The sequence below is a fragment of the Schistocerca americana genome, chromosome 11, assembly GCF_021461395.2.
Source record: "Schistocerca americana isolate TAMUIC-IGC-003095 chromosome 11, iqSchAmer2.1, whole genome shotgun sequence".
Taxonomy (NCBI): domain Eukaryota; kingdom Metazoa; phylum Arthropoda; class Insecta; order Orthoptera; family Acrididae; genus Schistocerca; species Schistocerca americana.
The window spans coordinates 194,121,300-194,136,516 of NC_060129.1; the positions used below are offsets into that span (position 1 = coordinate 194,121,300).

The 15,217-nt window shown below is 49.7% G+C and overlaps 1 protein-coding gene and 1 pseudogene across 1 annotated transcript in view; one reads left to right on the top strand and one right to left on the bottom strand.

The window, feature by feature from the left end:
• Positions 1-15,217, top strand: part of LOC124553582 (basement membrane-specific heparan sulfate proteoglycan core protein) — a 799,417-nt gene that overhangs the window by 116,251 nt on the left and 667,949 nt on the right. The window lies entirely within an intron of this gene.
• Positions 13,248-13,365, bottom strand: LOC124554288 (annotated as a pseudogene).

The following is a 15,217-nucleotide window of genomic DNA, read 5'->3' on the forward strand; positions in this document are numbered from 1 at the left end:
CCTTTTCTGCCAGCCCAAAAAGCGTTGCGTACATCTACATCTACATCCATGCTGCTCTGCACGGCAACGTATTTTGCGTGCCGGAGACTATCCTGTACCACTACTAGTGGTTTCCCATCCTGAATGGGGGGGGGGGGGGGGGGGGGCTCCATATAGTTCCCAAGTGGTGCAGCGACCGTCGACCATGACATTACCAAATAAGGAGCAACCAGTCGCAAGATAATGTTTTCTTTATTTAATTTTACATATCGATTTCGACTGATTCACAGCCATCATCGGTGCTACAAATACAAGAATAAAAATAAAAATAATTAATAAGAGTGACGAAATGAATAAATGTACATACAGCAAAATTAAATGTATATACGCGCATTAAACCATTTAAAATGCACGAACCTGGGTGCATGAATGGCAAACGTCACTTTTTCGGATGAATCCATGTTCTGATTACATCACGATGGTAACATCCGTGTTTGGCGACGTCGCGGTAAATACTCATTGTAAGTGTGTATTCGTCATCGCCGTACTGGCGTATCACCCGGCGTGACGCTATGGGGTGTCATTGGTTAAACATCTCCGTCACCTGTTGTTCGCACTGACGGCGCTTTGAACAGTGGACGTTACATTTCAGATGTATTACCACCCGTGGCTCTACCGTTCATTCGATCCCTGCGAAACCCTACATTTCAGCAGGATAATACGCGACCGCATATTGCAGGTCCTGTACGGGCTTTCTGGATACAGAAAATGTTCGACTGCTGCCCTGGCCAGCACATTCTCCAGATCTCTGACCAATTGAAAACGTCTGGTCAATGGTGGCCGAGCAACTGGCTCGTCACAATACGCCAGTCTCTACTCTTGATGAACTGTGGTATCGTGTTGAAGCTGCATGGGCAGCTGTACCTGTACACGCCATGCAAGCTCTGTTTGACTCAATGCCCAGGATAATCGAGGTCGTTATTACGGCCAGAGGTGGTTGTTCTGGGTACTGATTTCTCAGGATGTACGCACCCAAACTGTGTGAAAATGTAGTCACATGTCAGTTGTAGTATATTTGTCGAATGAATACCCGTTCATCATCTGCATTTCTTCTTGATGCAGCGGTTTTAATGGCCAGTAGTGTATATTTACAGGCGGTGGCGCCTATATCTTTGACGTGTCGTTAGTTGACGTTTCCGGACATGGCTTCCTATGTAAAACGTGTCCTGCTCAAGTCCCCTCTACATCATGTAGAAGTGTGAAAAATAAATTGTGAACGCACCCTGTATAACTAGCAGAAGTTTGTAGTACCGATTACGTAAGCCCATATATCGCTCATACTACGGGCAAAGACAGTTGTCATTGGTTCTTGCACAGAGTTTTATTCTGGATGCTATACGCCACCTCCCTGTATCCCAAACTAGCACGCTGCGAATTAGTGTATTGCAGCAGGTCGTCATCTTCAGCAGACCGTCCATAAATTTCTCACTTGACCGATTTCGACTCGAACAGTGAAGTGAGTCCTGGCCAAAACGTGACCCGCTGTCTCAGACGGCAAATGTCGCGTAGCGTGCTGGTCCGACCCCTGGCAGGCGAGTGCCCCAGTCAGCCTCCCCCGACCCTGCCTCCAGCCTAGGCGCCGGCGTGGCTTGGCGACGCCCCGGCCTAGCCGCTCCTAGCCGCGTCTATATTTGAGCGGTGACGGCGTCCGGCCGTGATGAGCGCAAAGTGTGCCCGCCAGCGGCTTCCTCATTAGGAGCAGAGGCCAGCAGCCGCAAGCCAATGAACCGTCTGCGTCTGCTTCTGCGGCTGCCCACCCAGGCCGCGCATTACCCCGGCCTAACGACTCCGGCCTCTGTAATGGCCCGGCCTGTCCGGCGCCGACCCGCGGATCTGGCTGCCCCGCTGACATTTCTCGCTTGCCCTGAACCTTTCTGGATCCAGCTGCCATCCTACAGCCACCCAGTTCCAGAGGAAATCCGTGTAAGACCATCTACCACAGGGTTCAATTCTGGGACCAAAATATTTTATCTCTCTTACTTGAGCAAGCAGTAAAGGAAACAAAAGAAAAATTCGGAGTAGGTATTAAAATTGATGGAGAAGAAATAAAAACTTTGAGGTTCGCCGATGACATTGTAATTCTGTCAGAGACAGCAAAGGACTTGGAAGAGCAGTTGAACGGAATGGACAGTGTCTTGAAAGGAGGATATAAGATGAACATCAACAAAAGCAAGCCGGCCGAAGTGGCCGTGCGGTTAAAGGCGCTGCAGTCTGGAACCGCAAGTCCGCTACGGTCGCAGGTTCGAATCCTGCCTCGGGCATGGATGTTTGTGATGTCCTTAGGTTAGTTAGGTTTAAGTAGTTCTAAGTTCTAGGGGACTAATGACCTCAGCAGTTGAGTCCCATAGTGCTCAGAGCCATTTGAACCATTTTTGAACAAAAGCAAAACAAGGATAATGGAATGTAGTCTAATTAAGTCGGGTGATGCTGAGGGAATTAGAGTAGGAATGCAGAAAATGGTCGACTGCTGCCCTGGCCAGCACATTCTCCAGATCTCTGACCAATTGAAAACGTCTGGTCAATGGTGGCCGAGCAACTGGCTCGTCACAATACGCCAGTCTCTACTCTTGATGAACTGTGGTATCGTGTTGAAGCTGCATGGGCAGCTGTACCTGTACACGCCATCCAAGCTCTGTTTGGCTCAATGCCCAGGCGTATCAAGGCCGTTATTACGGCCGGAGGTGGTTGTTCTGGGTACTGATTTCTCAGGATCTATGCACCCAAACTGCGTGAAAATGTAATAACATGTCAGTTCTAGTATAATATATTTGTCCAATGAATACCCGTTTATCATCTGCATTTCTTCTTGGTTTAGCAATTTTAATGGCCATATATATCCTGCTGTGCTGGATTTGCTGCGTCTGCCTGGCTGGCTGGGTAGGCAGGAGATATGACTTGTCGGGACGGCGCGAGTCGGCGCGTCCGCTCAGCCTGGAGCCTGGAGCCTGGAGACGGGGCGGCGCGGGGCGGGGCGCCCGCTTGCCCGCTCGCCCGCTTGTTGTCTGGCCTGCCTGGCCTGTTGCTAACGCGCGCCTCCCACGCTGAGCCTGGGCAGCCGGCGGCGATTAGCGCCCGCCTCCCCGGCGCTCAGCGCTGACTGCGCGCCTCTTCCCGGTCAGCCGTCACCTCTCTGGCTGTCGCACGCTTCTGGAACCGCCACACACACTCCTCCGCCCCCACACACGCCAGATACGAGACGTGTGTCTTCTGCTACGTCATCCCACAATGTCCAGTACTTTGTTCTGGTTTCCTTCTCTCCGTTCCCTGCCTCTACGTCTGTAGTCTGCAAAGCAGTGCGAAAAGCGCGGCACAGAGCGGCGTGAATCCTGGACCTGGAAATCACCTGACACACACACACACACACACACACACACACACACACACACACACACACAGTGGTTACGGTTACTACAAGCCACACCACAAGTTGGGAAACGGGGCCAAATTTCTAGTAGTTTACTGTCGAGATGTGATTTTCACACACAAATGTTATATTCGTATCTTACAGAAATTAGCAGTACGGTAATAAACAGCCTTTTAAACACGCCGCTAACAGCAATCAAGGAATTTTTACCAATACAACAATTTAAAAAAAAAAAAAACAACACAGAAGCTAGCAGTACGGCAATAAACAACCTTTCAAAACCACGCCGCTAACGGCAATCAAAGTAATTTATAGCAATACAACAATTTAAAAAAAATTATAAAAACACAGAGGCTAGCAGTACGGCAATAAACAAACTTTCAAAACATGCCGCCAACGGCATTCAAGTAATTTATAGCAATACAACAATTTAAAAAAATTAAAAAAAAACACAGATGCTAGCAGTACGGCAATAAACAACCTTTCAAAACACGCCGCTAACGGCAATGAAATAATTTATAGCAATGTAGCAGTTTAAAAATTTCTTTTTTAAAAAAAAAGAGGAAGAAAAAAAGAGGAAACACACACACAGAATCTGGCAGTCCGGCAATAACAAGGTGTAGCACGAGTCGATACACGGATCTTCACCCTTCTGGTAGAACCGGCGAGAAGTTTCTAAAAGATGACTCTGTATACGCCAAACCCTCCACGAAGCATCGATGCTCTCTCTTTCGCTGAGACAGAGAGAGAAGGAGAGAGAGAGAGAGAGAGAGAGAGAGAGAGAGAGAGAAAATTCGGAAATTTGTGGTAAGGTCTTATGGGACCAAATTGTTGACGTCATCGGTCCCTAGACCCACACACTACTTAAGCTAACTTAAACTAACTTACGCTAAGGACAACACACACACTCATGGCCGAAGGAGGACTCGAACCTCCGACGGGGTGGGGGGGGGGGGGGGGGGCGAACAGACCGTGTCCAAGAGAGAGGTAGACAGAGAGAGAGAGACAGACAGAGAGAGAGAGAGAAAGACGAGGTTCAAATGGTTCAAATGGTTCTGAGCACTATGGGACTTAACTTCTGAGGTCATCAGTGTCCTAGAACTTAGAACTACTTAAACCTAACGAACCTAAGGACACCACACACATTCGTCTGTAAAGAATTCGCATTAGTATTTTGCAGGCGTGGCTTATTAAACTCATAGTTCCGTAATTTTCACATCTGTCAACACCTTCTATCTTTGGTATTGGAATTATTATATTCTTCTTGAAGCCTGAGGGTATTTCTCCTGTCTCATACATCTTGCTCACCAGATGGTGGAGTTTTGTCAGGGCTGGCTCTCCGAAGGCTATCAGTAGTTGTAATGTAATGTTGTCTACTACCGGGGCCCTGTTTCACCATATATATATATATATATATATATATATATATATATATATATATATATATATATATACGCGTCGGCGCCCGTAACTTTGACGCCTCGTTAGCTGACGTTTTCCGACGTGGGTTCGTATATACAACTCGATCTACTAAATCCCGTCTACAACCCCTAGAAGAACGTAACATGAATTGTGCAGCACCCTCAATATTGTGAACAGCAATGGTCTTATTTCCCTCTGAAGATTACTCTCCGTTAGGAATGACATGCTGTGTTTCTTCTGTCAATGCAAAGGGGTTCAGGGAAAAACTAATATTGGCACACAATTCACCGTCTCCGATTTACCACGCCGTGGAATGCGGAGTAGAGAGAAAGGTAGGCGGACAGAGAGGGAGAGAGACAGGGGGGCGGGGCTAGACACAGACAGGTGGTGGGCGTTAATGACGCAGAAGTCGACTCCGCGCCGGTGTCGCGTTTCGCCGCCGCGTAGCTTCCGCAGAACGAGACCCCAGGCTGGCGGCAGCTCCACAGACGGCGGGGGCGGTGGGAGGCCGTGCCGCTACCTCCGCCCCCGCCCGCCCCCGCGCCGCTAATGGGAAATGCGAAACGGCGGGACTGCGTCGGGGGCGGAGCCGTCTGCCCCCGCCGCACCCCGGCGTCTTCAGCCCGCCCGACCCGGGCGCGAGCGAGCGCCGCCCTGCACTCAATAAGCCAGCAGGCGGCTGTCAGTGGCGACACACACAGCGCACTCGACCTAGAAGCAGCTCTAGTACATAATTTACACCCTCCCGAATAGACCGAAAAATCTCAAGGCACGCATTAAAAAAAAAAAAAAAAAATGGAGAAGTGGGACCCAGAACTGATCCTTGTGGTAGGACTATTCCAAAGTTGTTCCTGTCCAATAGTTTGGACTATGTACACAGGAGTCCAAAAAATGTATCCACTGTTTAAAAGTCCATAACTGGCAAACTAATTGACGGAGTTGTCTCATCTTTGGTAGTGTAATAGTTTGTACTTCTGTCAACCGCCACACAAGCGTTGTATTGCGCTGCTTTGTTTTGTCAGATGACAGTCGCCAGATTGTCAGTGTTTTGGTCTTAGTTGCACCTAGTAACTCGAGTAACTAGTGATTCTCCAGCAGATTCCTCTGAAGATGACCACAGTAGCGGTCGAAACCGGTCACTATAATAAATAAACTGTCATCAAATGGTTCAAATGGCTCTGAGCACTATGGGACTTAATATCTATGGTCATCAGTCCCCTAGAACTTAGAACTACTTAAACCTAACTAACCTATGGACAGCACACAACACCCAGTCATCACGAGGCAGAGAAAATCCCTCACCCCGCCGGGAATCGAACCCGGGAACCCGGGCGTGAAAACTGTCATCAAAACTGTTTTTGATAGTAAATATTTGTAACACATTGATGACTGTCACTCCCATAATGCATTCAGAAGTGAGTGACTGTTGCAAAACGTTTTCATGCAAACATCAGTCTAGCTTCCAAAGTGACATCGCCTCTTACGAAGTTTCGTCTTCTTCCACAGGATAAAATGTAAATAAACACGACGTTTTCATTTCCACAGGATAACCACAGCATTTATGTAAAGACTACGTAACATCAGTATAATCTTATGGTGAAATTTCTTTTGTAATGCCATTTAGCCTGGAGATGACGTATTCCCTCGAAACATGTAGCAAAATAAATAAAAATGGTTCAAATGGCTCTGAGCACTATGGGACTTAACTTGTGAGGTCATCAGTCCCCTAGAACTTAGAACTACTTAAACCTAACTATGCTAAGGACATCACACAATCCATGGCCGAGGCAGGATTCGAACCTGCGACCGTAGCGGTCGCGCGGTTCCAGACTGAAGCGCCTAGAACCTCTCGGTCACTCCGGCCGGCACACAGCATTTATGTAAAGACTATGTAACATCAGATTAATATTATCCTAAAATTGCTTTTGTAAATGCCATTTAGCCTGGAGATGAGATATTCCCTCGAAACATCTAGCGAAATGAATAAATAATACAATAGTTAATGAAGTTTGTGAGTGGTAGCGGTAAATTAAAAAACCTTTACATATTACGGGTACTGATAACAGTTGCCGGCCGAAGTGGCCGTGGGGTTCTAGGCGCTGCAGTCTGGAACCCCGAGACCGCTACGGTCGCAGATTCGAATCCTGCCTCGGGCATGGATGTGTGTGATGTCCTTAGGTTACTTAGGTTTAAGTAGTTCTAAGTTCTAGAGGACTGATGACCACAGCTGTTAAGTCCCATAGTGCTCAGAGCCATTTGAACAGCGTAGTTGAGCGCTCAACAGACCAAACATTATCATCATTTACATATACCTTGAGACAGTCACGGTCGAAAAATAGTCAAAATGACTTCAAATAGTTTCGAAAGTTGTTGACAAACATGATACAGAGACATTAATTGAATAAAACGATTTCTCGCTAAACACACACGGAGGGGCTTCCCCACAAGGCCGGCAGGAGTGGCCGTGCGGTTCTAACCGCTACAGTCTGGAACCGAGCGACCGCTACGGTCGCAGGTTCGAATCCTGCCTCGGGCATGGATGTGTGTGATGTCCTTAGGTTAGTTAGGTCTAAGTAGTTCTAACTTCTAGGCGACTGATGACCTCAGAAGTTGAGTCCCATAGTGCTCAGAGCCATTAGAGCTTCTCCACAAGCAACGGTCGCCATCTCGTCAATCGAAATTTTTCTCAGACACGTTCAAACGCGTTTGACAAACACGTCAAACATATAATTTGACGAACTAGGAAAATTCGACAAATTGTTTGATCGTTTGCTTAGGAGGGGGGTCGCGCCGGTACCGGGATCAAGTGGGGCCAGTTACGACCCAACAGGTGCGGCGCGGCTGCGTGACGTCACGCAGACACCTGTGCCAGGGGGAGTTCGGGCGTCCCCGCCGGCGGTCGGCAGTCGTCGGGGCGGGGGGTGTCTCGCTGCGGCGGCCTTGGCGACATGAAAAGCGGCGCAAGCAGAGCTGCAGGCGGTCCCTGGCGGGTCGCGAATACCTCCGCTTCTGGGAAGCGTTGGCGCGCCAGCGGACTGCGGCCAAATCCCTGGCGCGGGCCAAGCGCAGGGCCGGCGGGTCGAGACCTGTGTGTGCTGCGTGCCGGGTTATGTTTAGCTCTCTCTCTTTCTGTCACACACATACACGCACACGCGCGCGCTGTGGATATGGGAAGCGCTGACATCACTGTCGGATTCTGCGGACGCCGCCACGTCACGTGTCGGGCACGTGCCTGCGATTGCCGCTGTCAGCGCCACACGCACTCCGCGGACGCAGTTCCGTCACTGCGTGTGGCGAACAGCGCAGTCCGGTTCAAAAAAGGGTGTGTCGCGCTGCAGAGCTCTGTCAAACGTCCAGCGCGTGCGCGAATCCCGGTACCTGGAACAGAATAACGGAGTGATTGGCAGGTGTGCACGGGAGGAGCAAAGTGTATGGTGCGATTCCCAGCCGAGTACGTTCGGCCGAGGGCCGTTCAGCAAGTAATGCAACACGTTTCTTTTCTCGGCCAGTTTCGGTGGAGAAAGTGCGGAATTTTTTGCGGGACGCATTAGAATATTCCCGCTTCAGTCCCTATAGTTTTGTAAACTTCCGATAGGTGGCGGCGCCATACGTGGCCTTCAAATTGTCATGGAGCTGCTTTTGGCGGAAAACCAGAGCGTCTCAGGTGTTGAGAGGCGCTTGCAGAACGTCACCTAGCAGTGAACAAAAGCACGGAGAGTCGTTGGGCGATGCGGTGGTGGTTAGTGTTTAACGTCCCGTCGACAACGAGGTCATTAGAGACGGAGCGCAAGCTCGGATTATGGAAGGATTGGAAAGGAAATCGGCCGTGCCATTTCAAAGGAACCATCCTGGCATTTGCCTGAAACGATTTAGGGAAATCACGGAAAACCTAAATGAGGATGGCCGGAGACGGGATTGAACCGTCGTCCTCCCGAATGCGAGTCCAGTGTGCTAACCACTGCGCCACCTCGCTCGGTTTTGGGCGATGCGTCCGACGTCATGGTCACGAGGCCGCGCAAACGTGTCCCATCTCCCTCGTGCCGGCCGGCCACACACTGCTCTGACTCCTGGCAATTAGGGAACGTGCGGACAGTCTCATTCTATTTGATACACGGAGCAACCATCACACACACCCCTGCTCATGTGGATGTCTCTGTTAGTAGTGCCGGCGCAGTCGTCCACCACTTCGTTGCATCGTTCTTGCTTATTCACCCTACAGCCTGGATCTTGCAACTTTCCAACTGCCACCTGTTTCGCCCTAGGAAGGGTGCACTCCGCAGGAAGTAAAATGGCTCTGAGCACTATGGGACTTAACATCTGAGGTCATCAGTCCCCTAGGCTTAGAACTACTTAAACCTAACTAACCTAAGGACATCACACATATCCATGCCCGAGGTATGATTCGAACCTGCGACCGTAGGAGCAGCGCGGCTCCGGACTGAAGTGCCCAGAACCGATCTTCCACAGCGGCCGGCCGCGGGCAGCAGTACCTGGACAGTGGGGAGGTCATTGATGGAGCGAGACGTTGGTTCCGTGCTGGCATACAGCTCTTCCCAGTAAGGTCGCGTAACGACGTCTCATTGAACAGACACTATGTTGAAAAATAGGGTTTTGTTGCCAAAGTAGTACATAATAATGTCGTGTATTGAAATCCTCAACAAAACCAACCTGCTCCCAGAAAAAGGTGTTGCATCACTTACTGAACGCTCTTTGAACTTTGCTCAATTGACATCCAGTATTGTTCTCTTTTCACGGCGGCAACAATCTTACGGCTTCCTTAAGTTATTTCACAGTCACCTTCACACATTCCCTGAAAGAAATATGCCCGACGGAGGAGAAAAGCGTAAAAGAACGAATCACGAGCAGTATGTTACAGATAGGTAGTTACTGTCCTCTGCCGGCCGGTATGGCCGAACGGTTCTAGGCGCTTCAGTCCGGATCCGCGCGACCGCTACGTCGCACGATCGAATCCTGCCTCGGGCATGGATGTGTGTGATGTCCTTAGGTTAGTTAGGTTTAAGTAGTTCTAAGTTCTAGGGGACTGATGACCTCAGAAGTTAAGTCCCATAGTGCTTAGAGCCATTTGAACCATTTGAACTGGCGTTGTACTAGAGTGAACTGTAGTGGACAAAAACTGTAGAGGAAGACAGATTGGAATGCGTGTAACAAATAATTGAGGACGTAGGTTGCAATTGCTGCTGCGAGATAAACAGGTTGGGACAGGAGAGGAAACCGTGGCGGGCCCCATCAGACCGGTCACAAGAGCGAAACATGTAAGGGAGAGCGCTGTGGCGTGGGAGTCGGCGTTCCCGTGCCGGAGAGCTACCGGGCGCTGGCGCATCCGGCGAATTGGCGGCGGCCGGCCGCGCCAGCCTCTGACATTTCCCCCGATTACGAGTCACTCGGCGAGCGTAGCGGCTCGTTAACATTTGGCGTGCTGGCGGTCAGACGCGGACCCAGGCAGCGTCCTGAGCAGCCGAGTCAGCCGCCTGCTGACAGGGGGAGGCCGCCAATTGCGAAATTCAGATTCGATTCATACTGCGCATAATAAAAGCTCATGGCCAGAGGCGTTATGTGGCAAAGCACCAAGATGCACTTCTCAGCCGTTGTCGAGAACATCGACAGTTAAAAGAAACCGTTGCGGTGAAATACTCTCTACGATTAACAATTCTCTACAGCGTCGTGGCGCAGCGGTAAGCGATCGGGTTCGTAATCCGAAGGTCGCCATATCCAATCTCGCGCTATGCAACCTTTTTAGTATTTGTTTTTTATAATTCAAATATATATATAATTCCCGGCAATCAGTTGCAACAATTATCACGCATATAATAAGTTGTTGAAAGTCGTTTGTCGTGGAAAAACTGGCGACTTCGAACATCATTATGTTTTCCGCAAACAAAGTTGTATTTCACAAATGCTATTAATTGTCTTCATAATGTTAACCACGTATAGTTAACGGAAGACGTAGAAACGATATTCCGAAACGAATACGTATAGCGTAAGTCAAACGTTCGAGTTAGAATAGAGACCCCACGAACACAAATTCACTGTGGCAGGTATGAAAAATAAACTCTGTTATTCGCTCGTTACACTTGAATAACAGATGTTGAATGGGCCGAAACGAGCCGCCGCATAAAAGCGTAGTTGCCTGCTAACTTCGAAAGAAGGTAGATGCGGTCCCTAGCGCAACTTATAACATTGTCGAAAATCAGTGCGGACGGGAGAGCTTTGGTACACCCTGTTAAAAAAACGGAACAATGGAGGCGGTACAATTGGAGAGCGATCCGCCTTCACCAACATGCGCGAGATTCGATCCGGCGACCTTCGGATTACGAACCCGATCGCTTACCGCTGCGCCACGACGCTGTAGAGAATTATTAATCGTAGAGAGTATTTCACCGCAACGGTTTCTTTTAACTGTCGATTTTCTCGACAACGGCTGAGAAGTGCATCTTGGTGCTTTGCCACATTACACCTCTGGCCATGAGCTTTTATTATGCGCAGTATGAATCGAATCTGAATTTCACAATTGGCGGCATCCCCTTGTGAGTGGCCGATACGGCGCGCGATTAAACGGCGCCGCCAGCTCACACACACACACACACACACACACACACACACACACACACACACACACACACACACACACCCCTGGGTAGGGACGGGACAACCATCTGCACGAACATTTCGACGTTTGCAGCAGCATGGACTATCAGCTCGGAGACCGTGGCTGCGGTTACCCTTGACGCTGCATCACAGACAGGAGCGCCTGCTATGGTGTGCTCGACGACGAACCTGGGTGCACGAATGGCAAAACGTCATTTTTTCGAATGAATCCAGGTTTTGTTTACAGCATCACGATGGTCGCATCCGTGTTTGGCGACATCACGGTCAACGCACATTGGATGCGTGTATTCGTCATCGCCATACTGGCGTATCACCCGGCGTGTTGGTATGGGGTGCCGTTGGTTACACGTCTCGGTCACCTCTTGTTCGCATTGACGGCACTTTGAACAGTGGACGTTACATTTCAGATGTGTTACGACCCGTGGCTCTACCCTTCATTCGATCCCTGCGAAACCCTACATTTCAGCAGGATAATGCACGACCGCATGTTGCAGGTCTTGTACGGGCCTTTCTGGATACAGAAAATGTTCGACTGCTGCCCTGGCCGGCACATTCTCGAGATCTCTCACCAACTGAAAACGTCTGGTCAATGGTGGCCGAGCAACTGGCTCGTCACAATACGCCAGTCACTACTCTCGATGAACTGTGGTATCGTGTTGAAGCTGCACGGGCAGCTGTACCTGTACACGCCATCCGAGCTCTGTCTGACTCAATGCCCAGGCGTATCGAGGCCGTTATTACGGCCAGAGTTGGTTGTTCTGGGTACTGATTTCTCAGGATCTATGCACCCAAATTGCGTGAAAATATAATCACATGTCATTTATAGTATAGTATATTTGTCCAATCAATACCCGTTTATCATCTGCATTTCTTCTTGGTGTAGCAATTTTAATGGCCACTAGTGTATATACGTGATAGATGCTTGGAACAGTAGACACTTGTAGTGAAAAGCGCTTGGTGGAGGGATTTACAGTTGACCGTCAACGTAAACAAATACACAATGTTGCAAATAAATAAAGAGAAAGACCCATGATTGCATGATTAGACGATTACTCAACAATCAGAAGTAGTGTGAGTAGACCTGTGCTTAGGGAGCGGTTTTAAGTGCAGCGGCGACGTAGGACTAATCGCAGGTAACGCAGATTCATCGCAAGAGTTGTGACGAAGTTGCAGACGACCGACAAGGGAGGTACCTTACAGTACCCTCACTCGGCCAAAACTTGAATATGGCTCGTCACTGTCGGATCCGTACCAAATACGATCAACAGAGGAAATAAAGAAAAGCCGCAAAAGACCTCGGCTTTTCGTTACAGCTTTAATTAATATGTGGTGAAGCGTGAGAGAGATGGTCGTCCAAATACAGTGGCAGAGGATACAAGTGGTTCTGCGTGACGATGTGGTTTATTGCTAACGTTCCGAGGGCGTACATTGATAAAGGAGTCAGACACGACGTGTTTCGCCTTTTTCACAAGGCGTCTCCAGTGGGCGTCAGGTAACTTCTAATTTGCTTAGATGCAGTGAATTAGAAGTTACCTGACACCCACTGAAGTCGCCTTGTAAAAAAGGCGAAACACGTCTGGGTGCATAAATAGTAGCACTCCGTCTTCAGACCACGAGTCGCCTACCGGGACCATCCGACCGCCGTGTCATCCTCAGTTGAGGATGCGGATAAGAAGGGCGCGGGATCAGCACACTGCTCTCCCGGTCGTTATGATGGTATGCTTGACCGGAGCCGCGACTATTCGGTCGAGTAGCTCCTCAGTTGGCATCACGAGGCTGAGTGCACCCCGAAAAATGGCAACAGCGCATGGCGGCCCGGATGGTCACCCATCCAAGTGCCGGCCACGCCCGACAGCGCTTAACTTCGGTGATCTCACGGGAACCGGTGTACCCACTGCGGCAAGGCCGTTGCCGGGTGCATAGAGAAAAATAAAAATTTCGATGTGTAGCTTGAAAAAGGCATTTTCCTTGAAACAACTGCAATTTATACTAAATTGATTCTTCCTAGGTGTATGTCGCGAAAAGAACCTGAAGATAAAAGTTAGAGGCATTCGAGTTCACACGGAGGCTTACCAGCAATCGTTCTTCCCGCGAAACATTCGCGACTCGAACAGGAAAAGGGGAGCGGTGACAGTGGTATAGAAAGTACTCTCCGCCACACACCTTAAGTTGGCTTGCGGAGTGCCGATGCAGTGTTGGCTGAAAAATAATATGACATGAGGGTTGGAATGAATAAAGAATACCTGAGTGAGAAAATACAACATGTGGATGTTGTACGACAATGGACCCTGTGAGATATGTGAATAAAAATGGTCCAAGTATCGAGCCGTGGGGAACACCAAAGAAGACGCCAATGTTAGGGGATGAGACGGGTGCTACAAAAAGGTGTGATATAAGGCGGTTGTGATGCGCAGCTCGTGTGTGTGTGTGTGTGTGTGTTTTTCGAAGGGCGGCCGGACAAGACGAGACCTCCGTGCAGCTTTTGGCTGGCCAGAGGAGCAGGCGAGGCGTGTGCCAAAGAATGCCGGCCGACTCGCCCGCTGCACTCCCTGATACCAGAGCGGCGAGAAAAGCGTCCGCGCAGAGCGGAGTGCGCGGCCAGCGAGTAAACACACACAAGTCACCCCCGTCCACTGTGTAAGCAGCCCGGGAAATAAAGTAGATCGGAAACGCAGTGTTTATGTGCTGATGCCGCGGCTGCACGCGTTAGCTGCGACCTCGTTCGCGGTGTATACAGCTGCACTTTGCAACTCTGCAGGCCGCAATACCGGCACGCGGCGGAGGGTGCTTTCCCCGCCTGGTACACAAGACGTAGAGTTACAAACTGCACTGAAGCACCAACGAAACTGGTACAGGCGTGCACAAATACAGATATGTGTAAACAGGCAGAATGCGGCGCTGCGGTGGTGAACAGTTCCTAGATAAGAAAATGGTTCAAATGACTCTGAGCACTGAGCGACTTAACTTCTGAGGTCATCAGTCGCCTAGAACTTAGAACTACTTAAACCTAACTAACCTAAGGACATCATACACATCCATGCCCGAGGCAGGATTCGAACCTGCGACCGTAGCGGTCGCTCGGCTCCAGACTGCAGCGCCTAGAACCGCACGGCCACTCCGGCCGGCCCTAGATAAGACAACAAGCGTCTGGTGCAGTTGTTAGAAAGGTTACTGCTGCTTCAATAGCAGGTTATCAAGATTTACGTGAGTTTGAACGTTGGGTTACAGTAGCCGCAATGCCGGCCGAAGTGGCCGTGCGGTTAAAGGCGCTGCAGCCTGGAACCGCGCAACCGCTACGGTCGCAGGTTCGAATCCTGCCTCGGGCATGGATGTTTGTGCCGTCCTTAGGTTAGTTAGGTTTAACTAGTTCTAAGTTCTAGGGGACTAATGACCTCAGCAGTTGAGTCCCATAGTGCTCAGAGCCATTTGAACCATTTAGTAGCCGCAAGAACGATGGGACACAGCATCTCCGAGGTGGCGATGAAGAGGGGATTTTCCCGTACGACCATTTCACAAGTGTACCGTGAATATCAGGAATCCGGTAGAACATCAAGCCTCCCACATCGCTGCTGCCTGAAAAAGATCCTTCAAGAACGGGAACCACCGACGACTGAACAAAATCGTTCGACGTGATAGAAGTACAGCCATTCCGCAAATTACTGCAGATTTCAGTCCTGGGTCCTCAACAGGTGTCAGTGTGCGAACCATTCAACGAAACATCATCGATATGTGCTTTCGGCGCCGAAGGCCCACTCGTGTACCTTC